Source organism: Tachypleus tridentatus, chromosome 2 (assembly GCF_004210375.1).
Source record: "Tachypleus tridentatus isolate NWPU-2018 chromosome 2, ASM421037v1, whole genome shotgun sequence".
Lineage (NCBI taxonomy): Eukaryota > Metazoa > Arthropoda > Merostomata > Xiphosura > Limulidae > Tachypleus > Tachypleus tridentatus.
The window spans coordinates 109,128,175-109,144,459 of NC_134826.1; the positions used below are offsets into that span (position 1 = coordinate 109,128,175).

At 34.2% G+C, this 16,285-nt stretch overlaps 1 pseudogene across 1 annotated transcript in view; it reads right to left on the reverse strand.

The window, feature by feature from the left end:
• Positions 1-16,285, reverse strand: part of LOC143244816 (twitchin-like) — a 296,421-nt pseudogene that overhangs the window by 239,552 nt on the left and 40,584 nt on the right. Inside the window, exons 5-11 of the transcript XR_013025339.1 lie at positions 15,251-15,392; positions 5,946-6,078; positions 4,126-4,310; positions 3,494-3,509; positions 2,968-3,178; positions 1,456-1,546; positions 557-780 (exon numbers count right to left, since the gene is read on the reverse strand). The product of XR_013025339.1 is annotated as a twitchin-like (transcript). The remainder of the gene's footprint in view (positions 1-556; positions 781-1,455; positions 1,547-2,967; positions 3,179-3,493; positions 3,510-4,125; positions 4,311-5,945; positions 6,079-15,250; positions 15,393-16,285) is intronic.

The window sequence follows — 16,285 nt, forward strand, 5'->3', positions numbered from 1 at the left end:
AGAACCTATTAACATGCTAAATAAATTAATAAATATACATTAATATGCATACATATAAAAAATTCTGTGTGAAAAACAGTAAGTTTCATCATTCAACCCATGAATTTTGGGAAGTTCTTCAAATGATAAGAACCAAAGAAACATTATGAATTCATGGGTTATGTTCAGTATTGAATATCATTCACCATACTTCATCTTCTCCAAGTTATAATTGGACATTTAATAGTTAATGGGTAAAAAAAGTGTTAATTCATTACTATGAACGTTATGAGAATGGCAAATAAATGGTAAATATGATTATGATTTTGCATTATTTTTATGTTTAGAGAAAAGTACTTTAAAATTTAAAAAAATTCTTTTATAACTATTTACGTATATATATCTATTCATTTTGTATTTTAAAAGGGTCTTTTAGAATAATCTTGGATTTTTTATTGATGGATGTACCTTCACATGTATCACTACCTTAACATCATGCAAAATTATATATGTATGTGTATATGTATGCATGAAACAAAGGAAGTAGTTTCTAAAAAGATGTACTTTTAACACCTACCTTGATTTCAAGAATTATCGTGAATTCTTCATCTGTTTCCTTTACTATTCGACTTTTGACTCGATTGGTCTCTTTTATAACCTGTGTCCCATGATACCAAACAGTTTTAGGTGGAGGTATGCTTTTCACACGACATTGCATAACAATCAGCTTTCCACCATCTTTTGGAATGATTTTAGGTTTTTCAACAAAGGTTGGACTTTCATCTTCACCTGTATCACCACCTTAAGATCATGCAAAATATTTTATTAGATTTTTTTATACGAAAGCTAAATATTCAGGGTAATACTTTTATACACATAGTTTTCTATTATAAAACCTAGAAAAAAACTTGTTTTGAATAATAGTTTCAATGAAGAATAAAAATAAATTAAAAACTAGGCTACACCTATTCATAAGTTGCCTTTCAACAACATTTAGCTTCATTATATATTACCTTTAAGATAAACCTTCTAATAAAATATATAAAACCACAGTTACAAATTTCATGAGAGATGAACAAATATGAGTAAAATTATATTTAAATGAAATAACATTAGTATTATAAACTGCTGTATTGAAAATTTTATGCTTTTCATTAACGTGGATTATCATCTTACAATTTCAAAATCCTTTATTAAAAAAATCATCTTAAAGCAAAATTGAAATTCATGTAAGCAATGCAATACCAAAAGCTTGGCTGGCCAAATGCATATACATGAAAAGTTTAGAAATTGTGCTTTTTAATAACATGTATTTTCACCTCTAGCTGTTGACATGTGATATAAACTGTGTTCACACAGCAAATTAACTTTCATATCTCATTTTGTTTTTCAATTTCTTTTACACCAACAAGTTAATAGTTCACTTGTTCCAAAGGTAATAATATTTTAGTTTAGACTTGATTCTTACTAACTTACTTTGGAAGTTCAGAGAAATGTTTGCATTACTCTCACCAAGCTCACTAACAGCATTACACCTATAACTCCCACCATCTTCTGTCGTAGGGTCCTGATAAAAAAAAAGTTATACCAACTGTTTGAGAAGATTCACAAGAAATACAAACCATACTTTCCTTTTTTGACTTAGTGTATGATTCAGATTATCTTATCATAATTCTTTTTATTTTATTTTTTTATTAAAAAGGTAATGTTCTTTTCAATTTATAAGTTCAACTGAGCTAATTAAATTATCTAAGTTTGAATATTTTAAGATTAACTATGGCCAATGACAAAATATAGAATTTGAAATATTTAATAATAAACTAATTTATGCTTGTTTATTTGTTTGTAATTAAAAACAAAGCTTCACAATGGGATATCTATGCTTTGCCCACCATGGGTAATAAAACCCAGTTTCTAGCATTTAAAGTTCAGACACATACCACTATGGCACTATGGGGCTATTCAATTTTTTATTTTTCATAATCATTCACAATATTTGAAACACAGACAAAATTTCTCACCATAACTCTAATTTATGCACAATAAAATTCAGCATTTGAAAACAACATATCTTTTAACAGAAGCTCAATTCACATCTCATTTTAAGAACTTTATGCTATAAAAAAGATTTTCATTTTGCATCTAATTTTTCTAAATTATAAAATCAACATAGGTTCTTAATAAATAAAGTTTGCAAATATTATTTGATATATTTTAATATTTACGAAACAGAATTTAGTGTGGGTTAAAAATATGAAAACAAATTATTTTTTCACTGGATCAAGTCCCTTGTAAGGCCATAAAGAATGTGAGAGCTGTAGTGTCTTCACAAAATTAACTAGCAAATGGTTAAAAAAATTGCTTTCCTGTATGTAAACAACTTCATCTGCTGTCTCTATCTTTACATGAAACACTTAAAAATGTGATGGTAATCCATAATGACTTTAAAAGCATGGATCACTTTGAATTTAATTGTTTAGTGTCATTTATCATTATGAGGCTTTAACAAAATAAAAAGATAGTATTACAGCATCATATAAAATATTCATGTGGAAATATAATTACATTTTTTCTCAGATGATCCTTTAAAAAAATTGAATACAAGTAGACAGAAACAGTCTCATATGTTTATTATAAAGGATATAAAAGCTCTTATTCATTAGTATATGCTGTTGAAGATGATGTTTTAATGCATAGCTGCATTGCTCTTCATGAGGTAGAAGTCTGCTACTGTAGTTCAAAGCATTATCTTCAATAACAATTCCAGGTGGATAAAAACTATAACACCTCTAAAAATAAATTACAATCCTATATCTAAAACATTAATACCTGATTTTTTAGCATAAATATTTTACAAAAAATAGCTTCATTGTCAATTCTATAAGATGACTTAGAAGAATAATGATACTATATAATGAAGTATATTTTTTAGGAACTCAATAACTTTGTTTGATATATGAATGTAAAACTTCCAATCATGGTACATACCATGACTTCAAGTGATAGAGCATATGTATCTTTTTCTATTTCTTTTTTATGAAACTTATGTCTCTTTCCTTGTGAGATCTGTTTGGTGCCATGAAACCATGAGATCGTAGGGAATGGATTGGCTTCTAGCACACATTCCATGAATAAGTTATCTCCAACCTGCTTTATGGTAGGTTTTTTGGGAAACCTTGGGGCTTTTCCACCTGGGATTCTGGAAGTAGGTTAATAAAGCAACAGTCTAAAATTAGAACTATTGTATTAAATGTAACAAACTATCAAACATAAGTATTTTTCAAACATTATTGTACTTTAGCACCAAAATATTCCACCTGCACTTAAGTATTTTTTAGAACCAAATGTGAGCTTAAATGTAAAAATCATTGATATCTAAAGTACAGCTTTGCTTATTCTCTCCTTACATAATAATAATCTAAAAATGAAATAAAAAAAAACTGAAGTAATTAACCAATACAGTAAGACAGTAAACATTCAATCTACTCTAGTTCAAATAATAGCTACTACTTACTTGGGTTTGCCATCACCTATGAAAGAAAAAAAAGTTGGATGATTAAATATCTTATTAAGAAAAGTACTAGAAGATTACTTCAGTGCTATTGCTTAATCAAAATTAATTTTAAATGATAAATAATAAACTATCAAATATTATAAGCCTTTTAAGATGGATTTTAACAACACATGATAAAATTATTAATAATTTTAAATCAAAATAAAACTTGTTAAAAAAACAACTCATAAACATAGAATTATATTATATTTATTAATAAAAAAATTATAAAATAACAAATTTGAGAACCTAAAATTGTTGTATATCTCATAAACATTAGTTCAATAACATTCACATATAACTAATAAAAACTTAGAAACTTTTATTTTTTACTAGAATTTCATGACTAATCCCTTTTCAACTTTCCAAAAATCTAGTTTCACTGCTTTCTTCAGAAAAATCTAGTTCAATTATAAAAATATGTTAACTTTATTCTATAATATTTTGTTTATTTTGTTTCATCATCCTAATTTCATGTTGTAATACATCAAGTACATTGAACAAAGTAAATCATTAATTTAGTTAATTTTATTCAAGAAATATTTTCTGAATTTTATTATTAAGCAGCTTAAATTGATAACACAGTAATGTACCTTCAAAATTAAGATTGATTGTAGCAAAACCTTCTCCATTTTTGTTTTTGGCAATTACTTTATACTCTCCACCATCTTTAGCAGTTACTTGGCCAACCTCCAAAGAAACTATATAGTTTTTCTTGTCAGATGTAAGAATATACTTAAACTTTCCTCCATCTTTAATGAGCTTACCAGCATGATACCTATGTTATAAAGTAAAAGAAAAACAATTAGCTGGCCATAAATCTCTTTCTGAAAAAAAAAACTAAGAACAACAACATTAAACAGATATCATTCTTCAACTCTGATAATGAGGTGGTTTTTTAGTAATGTTGTTCAGAACTAAAGCAAGTAGCACAGATTAAATCAAAATAGCATGAAAAATACCCCTTTACTTAATAGTGTGTTTTATATTATCACTATCCTAATGGTGATGATAGAGCTTCCACTTTTTTTTATAAGCAGTTTTATCAGTTTTCCATCACATCATAGTTTTGGAAAATACCACCATTTTCATCAAGCAGTATTTGCACCATTTGACGTAGTAACTATTAAAAGTGTCATTAATTCACTGTGACACTATTTACACTATCATTATTATTAGTATTCCATCACATCATTTTCTAAAGTAAATGACATAAATATTAGTCATCCATTACACCATATTCCATAGTAGTTACCACTTTAATTAGTTTTACTTAATTTTCAGTAGTAAATAACAATTATAGTCTTACATTATATCACATTCTGTAGCAAATACCATCATTACTAGTCTTGCCCCATTTTCTGTAGTACTAATACTCCATTAAAATATAATCTGCAGTAAATACCATTAAAAATGCCATACTATATCCTTTCACTGTAGAATATGTCAACATTATTAATCCCCTAATAAATAATTTCTTGTAGTAGATATCATCTCCATTTTCAAACATCTATTTATTATTATTTTTACTCAATATCATTATTATTAGTCTTTTGCTATTTTCTACAATAAATATAGCCATTATTGGTTAACTACTGTATCAGTTCCTATTGAAAATATTGCAAGTGTAAATCTAACAATGAGTCAGTTCCCAGTGGCCCGGCATGGCCAAGAGTGTTAAGGCATGCGACTCATAATCTGAGGGTCGTGGGTTCGCATCCACGTCCCGCCAAACATGCTCGCCCTTTCAGCCGTGGGGGCATTATAAGTGATGGTCAATCCTACTATTCATTAGCAAAAGAGTAGCCCAAGAGTTGGCGGTGGGTTGTGATGACTAGCTGCCTTCCCTCTAGTCTTACACTGCTAAATTAGGGACGGCTAGCACAGATAGCCCTCGAGTAGCTTTGTGCGAAATTCCAAACAAACAAACAAACACACTGTTGATTGCAATTTGTCAGATGATTTTTTTTTTCACTACAAATATTTTGTTTATAACTGACCCTTTAAATTAATGAGGTGGATTTTTTATTACAAAATAAGTTCAGCACATTAATATAATTATTGTTATTGTGTTTGTATTTAATTGAACTGTAGCCTTATAATTTGTGTTGTTTTACAACAAAAAAGTATCTTCAGACAATTTACAGCTTTTATAAAAATTAAGATTCAATAAAATATGTTACTTTCATGAATAGTGAATTTCCCTACCATTTGCTTTAAAATACCACAAAACCTTTCTCAGTTCTAACAAACAAAAAGTAAATGAATCATGACAACTGTAGCTTCAAGAATAAAGTAATTCTTTCACAGAATAGACTTTGTAAGTTATTGTAAGCTTGAATGTCCAGTTTATTTACACAAATAAGAAAAAACATATGAAATATATTAATTTATTTCAACCTAGAATTCTCACCATTCTATTTTTGGAGGAGGATCAGCTAGAAGATTACACTGAAATATGACTTTGCTGAAGTCATTGGACTGTTTAATAATTGGTTTTTCTGTAAATGTAGGCTTACCAATCTCTGATGCATCGGGTTCATCACCTAAAAAAATAAAACAATAACGAAATATTTAAAAATAATCAAAACTTCAGGAAATCTTTGTTAAACCAATAAAAACTTTAAATATTGAAAAGTATAATTAGAAGTGTAAATATATGAAAATATTAAAATATAAAATCAGTTTTAAATGTGAATCTCAAAACATGTACTTAATAAGGTTTTGAGCTTAATTATAAATTTTCAGCTGTACAAAATCAATTTGATCCTGATGTTTTGACTGATTTTTGTGAGGGAGAAACCTTCAACAGGTTCATGGTTTTCAGTCACCTTGTATAATTTTATATTCTTTTTTTTAATATTATCTGAATAATTAGCTAAGAAGTATTTCACATTTGTTATTTCCTAAGATATATCACCATCAGGCACTAAAATCATGTCCAATGGAATGGCAAGAAATAAATGAATAACAACTAAGAGAAAGAACTAATGCACCAGATGTTCTTAATACATCATTTTTTTAACCACTCAAACTGCTTCATACACACACTCCTTTCTTCTTGTATAGAACACTCATCCAAAGCTATGCAAAATCAAAGTTATGGGCATTTCAGTTTGATATGGCTTGTAGTAATGAAGATGACACTATCGGAATTTCATAATGGAACAAAATCATACATCTTCTCACCTATATTTCAAAGACTAGTGTTTCTATTATTATTTCAAATGAAATAACCAATTTCTATCATAACCTAATTATAGACATTCACACAATACTGCATTTCCTATTAATTAAAAGCTGTAAAAATGATAATACTGAAATCATGAATAGGGCATTACTGTTTATTTCAAAATGTCCTTACATTCATGTAACAGTTTATTTTGAAATGCATTTATTCTAATTTTTTATGAGATTATGTTTTTTTTCTAAAGAAAGCTATTGAAGGTTTATAGGAATATGTAATGCAAGGCAACAATGCTGTTAAAATGTTTATTACTTCTTCAGTTCATTTTTATGCAGTTTAGGCATATAATGATGCATCATTAGTCTGAAATGAAAATGCTTGGTCATTGAGCCTATACTCATGAATGAGCACTTCTTGCAGGTAGCATTACATTCATACAGCATCTTTTCTCAATAAACTGAAGTATTGTGAGCATACAGGTCAGTCCTCTCTTCTTCAAAAAAACTGACTAGTTTAGTAGGATATCAAAAAGGGTCTATGAGAAACAGTTGATGGGATGTATCAACACAAACAATAAAGATTCTTTCTAATATGTTAAAAATGTAGATGTTAAAATGAGCACTTGACATTTTACAGATTTAGATGGAAAAGTTTTGGTTGAAAATTAGTCAACATCACACTGAATTTTAAATGGTTTATAGATAATGTCCAAATAATTACTGGCCAAATAATACTCTCAGAAGCTAAGACATTTTTATTGTCTACAACAAACTGTATAAGAAGGCTGTACACACTGTACCCATTTGATGGACTCTCATGGACAAAGTCAGCAACAGAGTGGTGTTTCTGCCAGATTCTCTAGCTAGTGTTTGCTGGCTTTTGAAAATAGAATATCACAGTTACCTATTCCACTGTCGGTAGGTAGGTAAGTATTTCATATTTATTGGCACAATGTTACTAGGCTATCTGTGCCAAACAAGATGTAGTATACGATAATGATATATGGAAATGATGGTAAAAATAAATAGAATATGTAAAATTAAGAATTGCCAGGAAGACTGAAGCATTAAGTTCAAACTTGCTGTCAGTCACCTGAAGTTGGCCTTTCCAGTCATGGGTTCTGGTCAAAACAGAATTAAAATTGTAAAAGAAATCATGCTAAAACAGTGTGTAGTCCAATAAAAACCTTAAATTAAGTTAAAAAGACCAATGGCTCTTAAAATGTAAAAACACAAGTGAGGCAGCCAGTATCACCTATGACATTGGCTAATGTCAAGGGCAAACCTATCTTAAAAATATGTTTAAAATGGTGTCGTCGTTCTTAGTTGTAATGACAGCATGATAATAAAATATGTACGATTGTGACGTAAGTGCCACACAGACCACACATTGGTGCATCAGTGCTGGATAAAACGAAGTGGTGAGTTGAAAAACTGTGACCAATGCATAGCCTAGGCAAAATAACTTCCTCCCTCAGATCTTTACAGAAACAAAATGGCCAAAGAACTAAAGAAGATTTGAAAAAGTCCAGGTCGACTGCCAACTGGTGTATGGTCAGGTTTTGATAATTGGAATCTACTCCATGTATGGAACAGGGACGGTGGTGATAGAGCCAGAGCAGATGGACTTTGCCGCTCTGTCAGCAAGCTCATTCCCACGAATACCAACATGACTTGGTATCCAAAAAAACTGGAAAGATAGAAGATAGAGAGAGATGGGCCAGTTTGTTTTGTATATTGTTAAGAACAGGATGGTAACTAACATGGAATGGTGTCAGGGCCAATAGGCAGCTGAGTGAATCAGTATAGATCGTACAATTCGTATATTGCATAGTTTCAATATGATTCAGGGCAAGAGAAATGGCATATAATTCGGCAGTGAACACACAAACTGTAGAGAGGATTCTGTGTGCTGCAACCAAACTGTAACAAACCATGACAGAACCTACAGAGTTACCTGATTTTGAACCATCTGTATATATGAGAATAAGTGGATTGTTTGAAAGATGTTCAGCAAATAAAGAGCAATATTTCCAGTCAGAAGTACTGTTGGGGATAGTGTTTGTTTGTTTTGGAATTTCGCACAAAGCTACTCGAGGGCTATCTGTGCGAGCCGTCCCTAATTTAGCAGTGTAAGACTAGAGGGAAGGCAGCTAGTCATCACTATCCACCGCCAACTCTTGGGCTACTCTTTTACCAACAAATAGGGGGATTGACCGTCACATTATACACCCCCACGGCTGGAAGGGCGAGCATGTTTAGCGGGACGCAGGCGCAAACCCGCGACTCTCAGATTACGAGTCGCACGCCTTACGCGCTTGGCCATGCCAGGCATTGGGAATAGTAATTAACCATGGTGGAAGAGGCTGAACTGTTGATACTGCTATGCTATTCAAAGATATATCCAATTTTTTTTATTGTGCCCAAATACAAAGGGTAAAAGAAACAATGGCAGATTTTCTATTATAGAAAAGTGTGGCCCACTGAGGATGGAAAACACAACCCCAAGTAGGATGCTGTGGTAAAGAGCAAAGTTTAGAGGCATACATAAGAGACAGTTGCAAATGGTGAATATACAGAGGGGGTTCATGGGACTCCACATACAAACTTTGGATTGGAGAAGTATGAAAGGCCCCAGTGCAAAGGTTCTGGCAGAACCATAGACCCATTGTCAAGTTTGGATCGGATAAGAGAATGATAAATTTTAAGCATAGAGTGTCGATCTGCTCCCCAAGAGGTGAAAGAAAGGACATGAAGGATGTTCAGTGCTCTTATACATTTGACACAAAGTTGCTTGATATGGGAAATAAAGTTTAATTTACAGTCAAATATGAGACCTAAGAGCTTTGCCTTAGGGACAACAGGAAGTATAGCATCATCAGTACAAGTTCTGGATCTGGATGAATACCCAAATGGTGGCAGAAATGTACACAAACAGTTTTAAAGAGATTAAGTTGAAAACCATCCGCTGTGGTCCACTTGAGTATATGACTGATTGTAGTTTGTAGCTGCCGCTCAATAAACCTCACGTTTGATGACTGACATGAGATGTGAAAGTCATCAATGAAAAGACTATTTGCAACTGTAGGGGGTAGCTGTTCACTGATGGCATTAATCTTTATTATGAAAAGTGTGACACTTATAACACAGCCCTGAGGGACTCCAAGTTCCTGTGAGAAAAAATGGGAAAGTGTTGAGCCCACACAGACCTGGAATCGGCGGTTCATTAAAAAATGCTTAATAAAAGATGACAAATTGCCGCGCAATCCATATGAGTGAAGGTCTTGCAAGATGCCATATCTCCATGTTGTATCATAAGCTTTCTCTAAATAAAAAAAAAATAGTAACAAGATGTTGTCGCTTCAAAGAGGCTTATCTAATTGATGTTTCAAGGTGAATTAAGTGGCCTATCGTGGAGCATTGTCTTCAGAACACGCACTGGGTGGGTACAAGAAGGTTGTTTGATTCAAGGAACCAAACAACACGAACATTAATCATCCTCTCTAAGGGCTTACTGAGACAACTCATCAAAGCAATGGGACAGTAATTCGAAGGAATCTTTGGATCCTCCCCAGGTTTAAGAATAGGAAATACAATAGCTTGGTGCCAAGCATCAGGAAAGACATTCTCCTGCCATATTGAGTTAAGGACAGACTGGAGAATAATAAAGGAGACAGAAAAAAGGTAGCGTACCATCTTATAATGTATATCATCAGGTCCAACTGATGTATTGCCAGACTAATGAAGCACACGTTTGAGTTCCACCAGTGTAAGAGGGCGATTGTAGTCATAGGGATGATCAGTTGAAAATGAAAGAGACCAAGCCTAACTAACCGAGCCTGTGCACGAGCTTGCTGAAGTGCAATGCGGTTTGTACACGTAGGATATTTACGAAATTTATCCCAAGCACGTTTCTGAGCTTTTCATGTTACAGAATAAGCAGAATTCCACCAAGGGCGGGAATGCCGTGGAAAAGATATCGAGGTTTGGGGGATGCACTGAGCAGGTGCTTGGACAATACAGTTAGTTACTGCTGTTACACAATCATTTATCGATGATTTACATAAGATGGCAGGTTCAAGTTCCGAGAGAGCAGTGAAAGAGGACCAGTTAGCCTTGTCCAACTACCACTGAGGCACACGGGTCAGGTGGCATCTCTCTTAATATAATAGGAAAATGATCACTACCCCATGAATTAATCTCATCCTCCCAAGAAAAGCAAGGGGAAAGCAAAGGGGAGCAGATAGAAAGATCTATAGCAATAAATGACTGACTGGGTGCTTGAAAATAAGTGTAAGAGCCATACTGAAGTAAGACAGGTTGTGATTCAGGAGCATATGCTGTATAGCACGACCCCTCACATGAATACTGGAACCACCCCAAAGGGCATTATGCCCGTTAAGATCCCTCAAAATTAAAAAGGGGTTGGCAGCTGCTCAATGAGGGCATCAAGGTCTGAGGGATGATAATTTTCTCCAGGGGTAAGGTACAGAGAGCAAACAGTGATGGTACGACCCAAGGAAGTACAGATGGCTACAGCCTCCAAGGGCATATTCAATGACAAGGACTGAGTGGGCAGATGTTGATCAACCAGCAGTGCTACTCCCCCATGTCTTTGTCCTACACATGACCTGTCATTTTGGTATACGGAGTATTGTCGAATTTTGACTATTAGTAGGTTTTAAAAACGCTTTCTGTAAATAAAGACATTTGGGACGATAAAAGTCGAATTCTTGATGTCATTCACATTTCATTGAAAACCTCAACAGTTCCGTTGGATTAGCTATTGGCTATTTTTCTTTATTTTGGAATGAGAATATGGCATGGAGACCTTCTGCTTGTGACCACACTTTTTCCTTTATTGGATGTGGGTCAGTCACTCTCTTGTGATCCTGCTCTGGATCGAGTAGGCAGGTCAGAGTTTATAGACATATGTTCCAGTGATTGAGGATGTGAACGAATGGGTTGTTTAATTTTTTGGATGTCAAGTGAGGAAGATCCCATTGAAACACCTGGGCTTGAACAAGATTAAGTTGGGCAATGACTGGAAGATGTGGTAGGGACAGAGATAGAAGCAGATACTGATTCGTTAACTTTGTTGATTTTGGAGGGTACTAGATTAAGATGCGCTGCTAAGGATTCTGTTGGAGGCACAGTAAGATCTGTCTGGACTCCTACTGTAGTAGTGGAATGGATTACAGCAGCATAAGTCCAAAATGGAATTGGGAAGAGTAATTTCCAAGCCTCTGGATAAGTAATATTATGAACTGTCTTGAGACATTCTACTTCTTTCTCTTCCACCCATTTAGGACAAGAAGTAAAACAGGAAAGACGTGGACCAATACAATTAACACAATGAGGTTCTAGTTGGCATTCAAAAGCATCATGGTCTTTACCAGCAAAACTGGAACATGCTAAGGAACCATGGCAAGATATTTTCCAGTAACCAAATCGTTCACAACGAAAATATCTAATAGGGTTAGGAATATAAGGCTGTACCTTACAATTCAGATATCCTGCCTTGGTTGTGGTAGGAGGACTCGATGTTGTAAATGTTAATATTAGAACATTTGTCGGATCCATAATCCCGTCTCTACGAGTAAAAATTCGGTGCATAGCTGAAACACCTTGGCTTGTGAAACCTGACTCTGGAATGGTCTTTAAATCCCTCTTAACTATAACTCCCCTGGAAGAATTCAAAGTAGAATGAGGAGTAACCTCAATGGGTATATCCCCAATGGTTTTCGACTGCAAGAAGAGTTTGGAATGTTGTGATGAAGCTGTTTCCACTAAAATGTCCCAAGACTATAATTTTTTTACCAATTTAGGAGAACCAGCAAGTCCTTCTAAACCCTTCTGAATAAAAAAAATGGAGACATCTGCCCTAGGGGTTTTCTCAATTAAAGAATGTATAATTAACAATTGTGGGACAGATTCAAGTTGTGAATTCGACTGTACAGAGTCATCAATGAGCAGTCGTTTGCCAGTAGTCAAATTTTTCTCTATGCTGTCATGCTTGTTTATTTTTTATTTGAGGGGTATCTATAATAAAAAAGAATATTTTGGTGCCCACTGACCCCATCCACCATGGAACTATACTAGGGGACACACTACACTGCCATATAAGGTCACTGCAGTGATGCCAGAGTTTCGTGAGCACTATACCCGAGCACCAGTGTGTATTTTCTTATAGCAAAGCCACATTGGGCTATCTGCTGAGCCCACCGAGGGGAATCGAACCCCTGATTTTAGCATTGTAAATCCGAAGACATACCGCTGTACTAGCAGGGGGCCCCGAGCACCAGTATCAGACATAATGTACATTACACCTGTTTTATGCTGGCACTCAGTTGGCCCTGGCCCAAATGGACTAGGCAATGGATCTTGGGGGAGGCATCCCAAGACCTCCCATCTACAAGAATTCAAAGTCAAAGTGGTGTGTTGGAGTTGAATCCTTCAACCACTAGGATCCTTTCCTCCCCTTCAAGGGTCACCACGCAGGTGGATGTTTAGATCCCAGAGGATGTAAACTGAAAGTACAGAACCTTCTCTGGAAGATCCCCTCACCACGTACAGAAATCTACATCAAGAGGCCTATTACACTGTCTCCAGTAAAAAAATCTCTATTGGACTGGATGACCAATGGGGATCTGGGTGCATTACCGAGGTTTCCCCTTCGCAAATTTTCCACATTTTTCAAGTGGTGCACTCAACAGCTTTGCCACTTACCAGTTCTTAGAAACTGGGGTGATAAACCTTGGATAATCTACACCAATTGGGATCTCATCACTGGGACAAGAAAAAGGAATCCCTCTATGATGAGAAATGAGGATGGGATGACATTTGAGTATAGTGCATGCATCCCACATATATAACCACAATACACCACAATCTTCAAGCATAATGATGGTACAACTCACAAAACCAATTCTTCTACATATCTTTGTCTTGCACATCCTTCTCCTGTAGCCAAAGATTGTTCAGTAGAGTTAAGATAAACATTATTACCAATCCAGTGGTGGTGTATATAATATGGTACCCTCCTGCAGCTGGCATGGAACCCATAAAGACTGACAGTGCAGTAAAGGTAGAGGTTGACACACTGTACACACAAGTGATGTATAAAAAAAAATCCCATACCCTATTGCCACAGTGACAGAAGGTCAAGTTAAGGTTATATAAGTATCCATATAGACATAATTCCACACAGTGCCCTACTACTGTAAGTGATATGAGGCCTGTAGGGATTGACAGTAGAAGGGGTGAGAACATAAAGTATGGTCTCAAAAAGTCCCAACTTTATTACATGTATTCGCTGTTCAACATATTGTATGTATACTCGGATGCCCATGTGCCTAACTCCATCCATTCTTGTAACATAATTACATCTTTTTTCTTCCTATTCTATTCTCCAAACAGGTAAAGGGGATAATATACTCTACATGACATGAGATGTTGTCTCCCATGAGTGTGCTCCTATGGAGCCCTTGCTGAAGTGTGTCACACCTCACGAGCTTTCTTTAGTGCTTCCCTCCATCATCTGAATGCAAGATTCTAGTTATTCTGTATATGGAGACCAGTACAGATTTTGGAAGTTAATACTGTCTTTTGCTGAAAGAGCATTTCTGATAGGTACCTCAACAAACAATCTCACCCGTCTTCCTGGCTTTATCTTTGCATATTTCTTCATTGCCTATTTAAAAAATGAGGTTACATAAGAATGGAATGCAAGAAGAGATGTGCCATATTCCTTTCAGTAGCTCAACTGCATGATAACATCATTATGCTGTGGAGTTTTCACAAGGCCTGATGGCTTACAAATCTCTTTGGCAGATTGCATAAACTCAAAGAGTACAGAAGTTATTCTGTGTGAAGAGATATCCATTAAATATATATTTTCCTTACCTGAAAATATTAACGTTTTATAGTTGACAGTAAATATATATTCATACAAATCTTTAAACACTTTTTTATTGTAAAATCACAACTTAAACACAATTATTTTCGCAAACATTATAAAAGAAGGGAATCTATATAGATTATATGTTCTTTGTCAAAGTCGTTTAAATGGTTGATGATCTTCAGATATATTTGGTGTGACAGGTATACATACATGTGGAGAAAAACAAAAGTTAAAGGTAGTTATTTTGAGGAAAAGAGCCTAACTTAAGTTCATAAATATGTATAACTTGCATATATTAGAAATTACACTGCAATAAATACAAAAAAAAAAAAATACAATAACATATTCTTCCTCTACCTTTGTGTTTTGCATGTTTTAAAATAAAAATTTATAATATTCTGAAGAATTATTATTATTGCCAAAAGTTGTGTAATTTAAAAACAATAATAAAGTATTAATGCATGTGTAAGTGAAAGATGCATTTACATCATTTTTATTGAGGAGTTCATAATGGCCTATGTACATTGTATGTATTATAGGTATACATACTGAATTCTGGAATACAAAATTTTTCCTGGAACTTGTTATAGCACAAAAATACACATTAAAAATTAAAGTGCATTACTTACTATCAAAATTAAGATTAATTGTAGCATTGCTTTCCCCAAGATCATTTTTTGCTGTAACTTTGTACTTCCCAGCATCCTCGACTGATACATCGTCTATCTCTAATGCGGAATTATATGAATTCTTGTCTTTTACAACTCTGACCTGCAATAAGAACAGAAAAAATACAAAATTTCATATTACTTAATTTGTAAATAAAACTTATACACATAAAATATTATATTTTAACTAATGTGTGAACAGTACATCTACACTTGCTGTTGATGATCCTAAAATAAATGTTAATTAGTAACGCCACTGATAATATACACCCCAAGCAGTATTTAACATAAAAATCAAATATATATAATTAGCAATATATATACACACTTTATCATGTTTCTAATGAATTGGCAATGATGATTTTCGTAAAGAATACAAATAGTATAATTAAAAATATGTGAGATAACATCAAGTTTTACATTTTTGCACATTCTACCTATTCACCTAAATAGGGAAGTCAATAGTTCTGGAATTTTTGGGGGCCCGGCATGACCTAGCGCGTTAAGGCGTGCGCTTCGTAATCTGAGGGTCGCGGTTTCGCGCCCGAGTCGCGCCAAACATGCCATCCCTCGCAACCGTGGGGGCGTTATAAGGGTACGGTCAATCCCAATATTCGTTGGTAAAAGAGTAGCCCAAGAGTTGGCGGTGGGTGGTGATGACTAGCTGCCTTCCCTCTAGTCTTACACTGCTAAATTAAGAACGGCTAGCACAGATAGCCCTCGAGTAGATTTGTGCAAAATTCCAAAAATCAATCAATTTTTGGTTTTGCATTAGTTTCAGCACTTTTAATAATAAAGATTGTTTGCTTTTGTATTTCGCACAAAGCTACTCAAGGGCTAATTTAGCAGTGTAAGACTAGAGAGAAGGCAGCTAGTCAACACCACCCACCGCCAACTCTTGGGCTACTCTTTTACCAACGAATAGTGGGATTGACTGTCACACTATAACGCCCTCACGGCTGAAAGGGCGAGCATGTTTGGTGCGACGGGAACTCG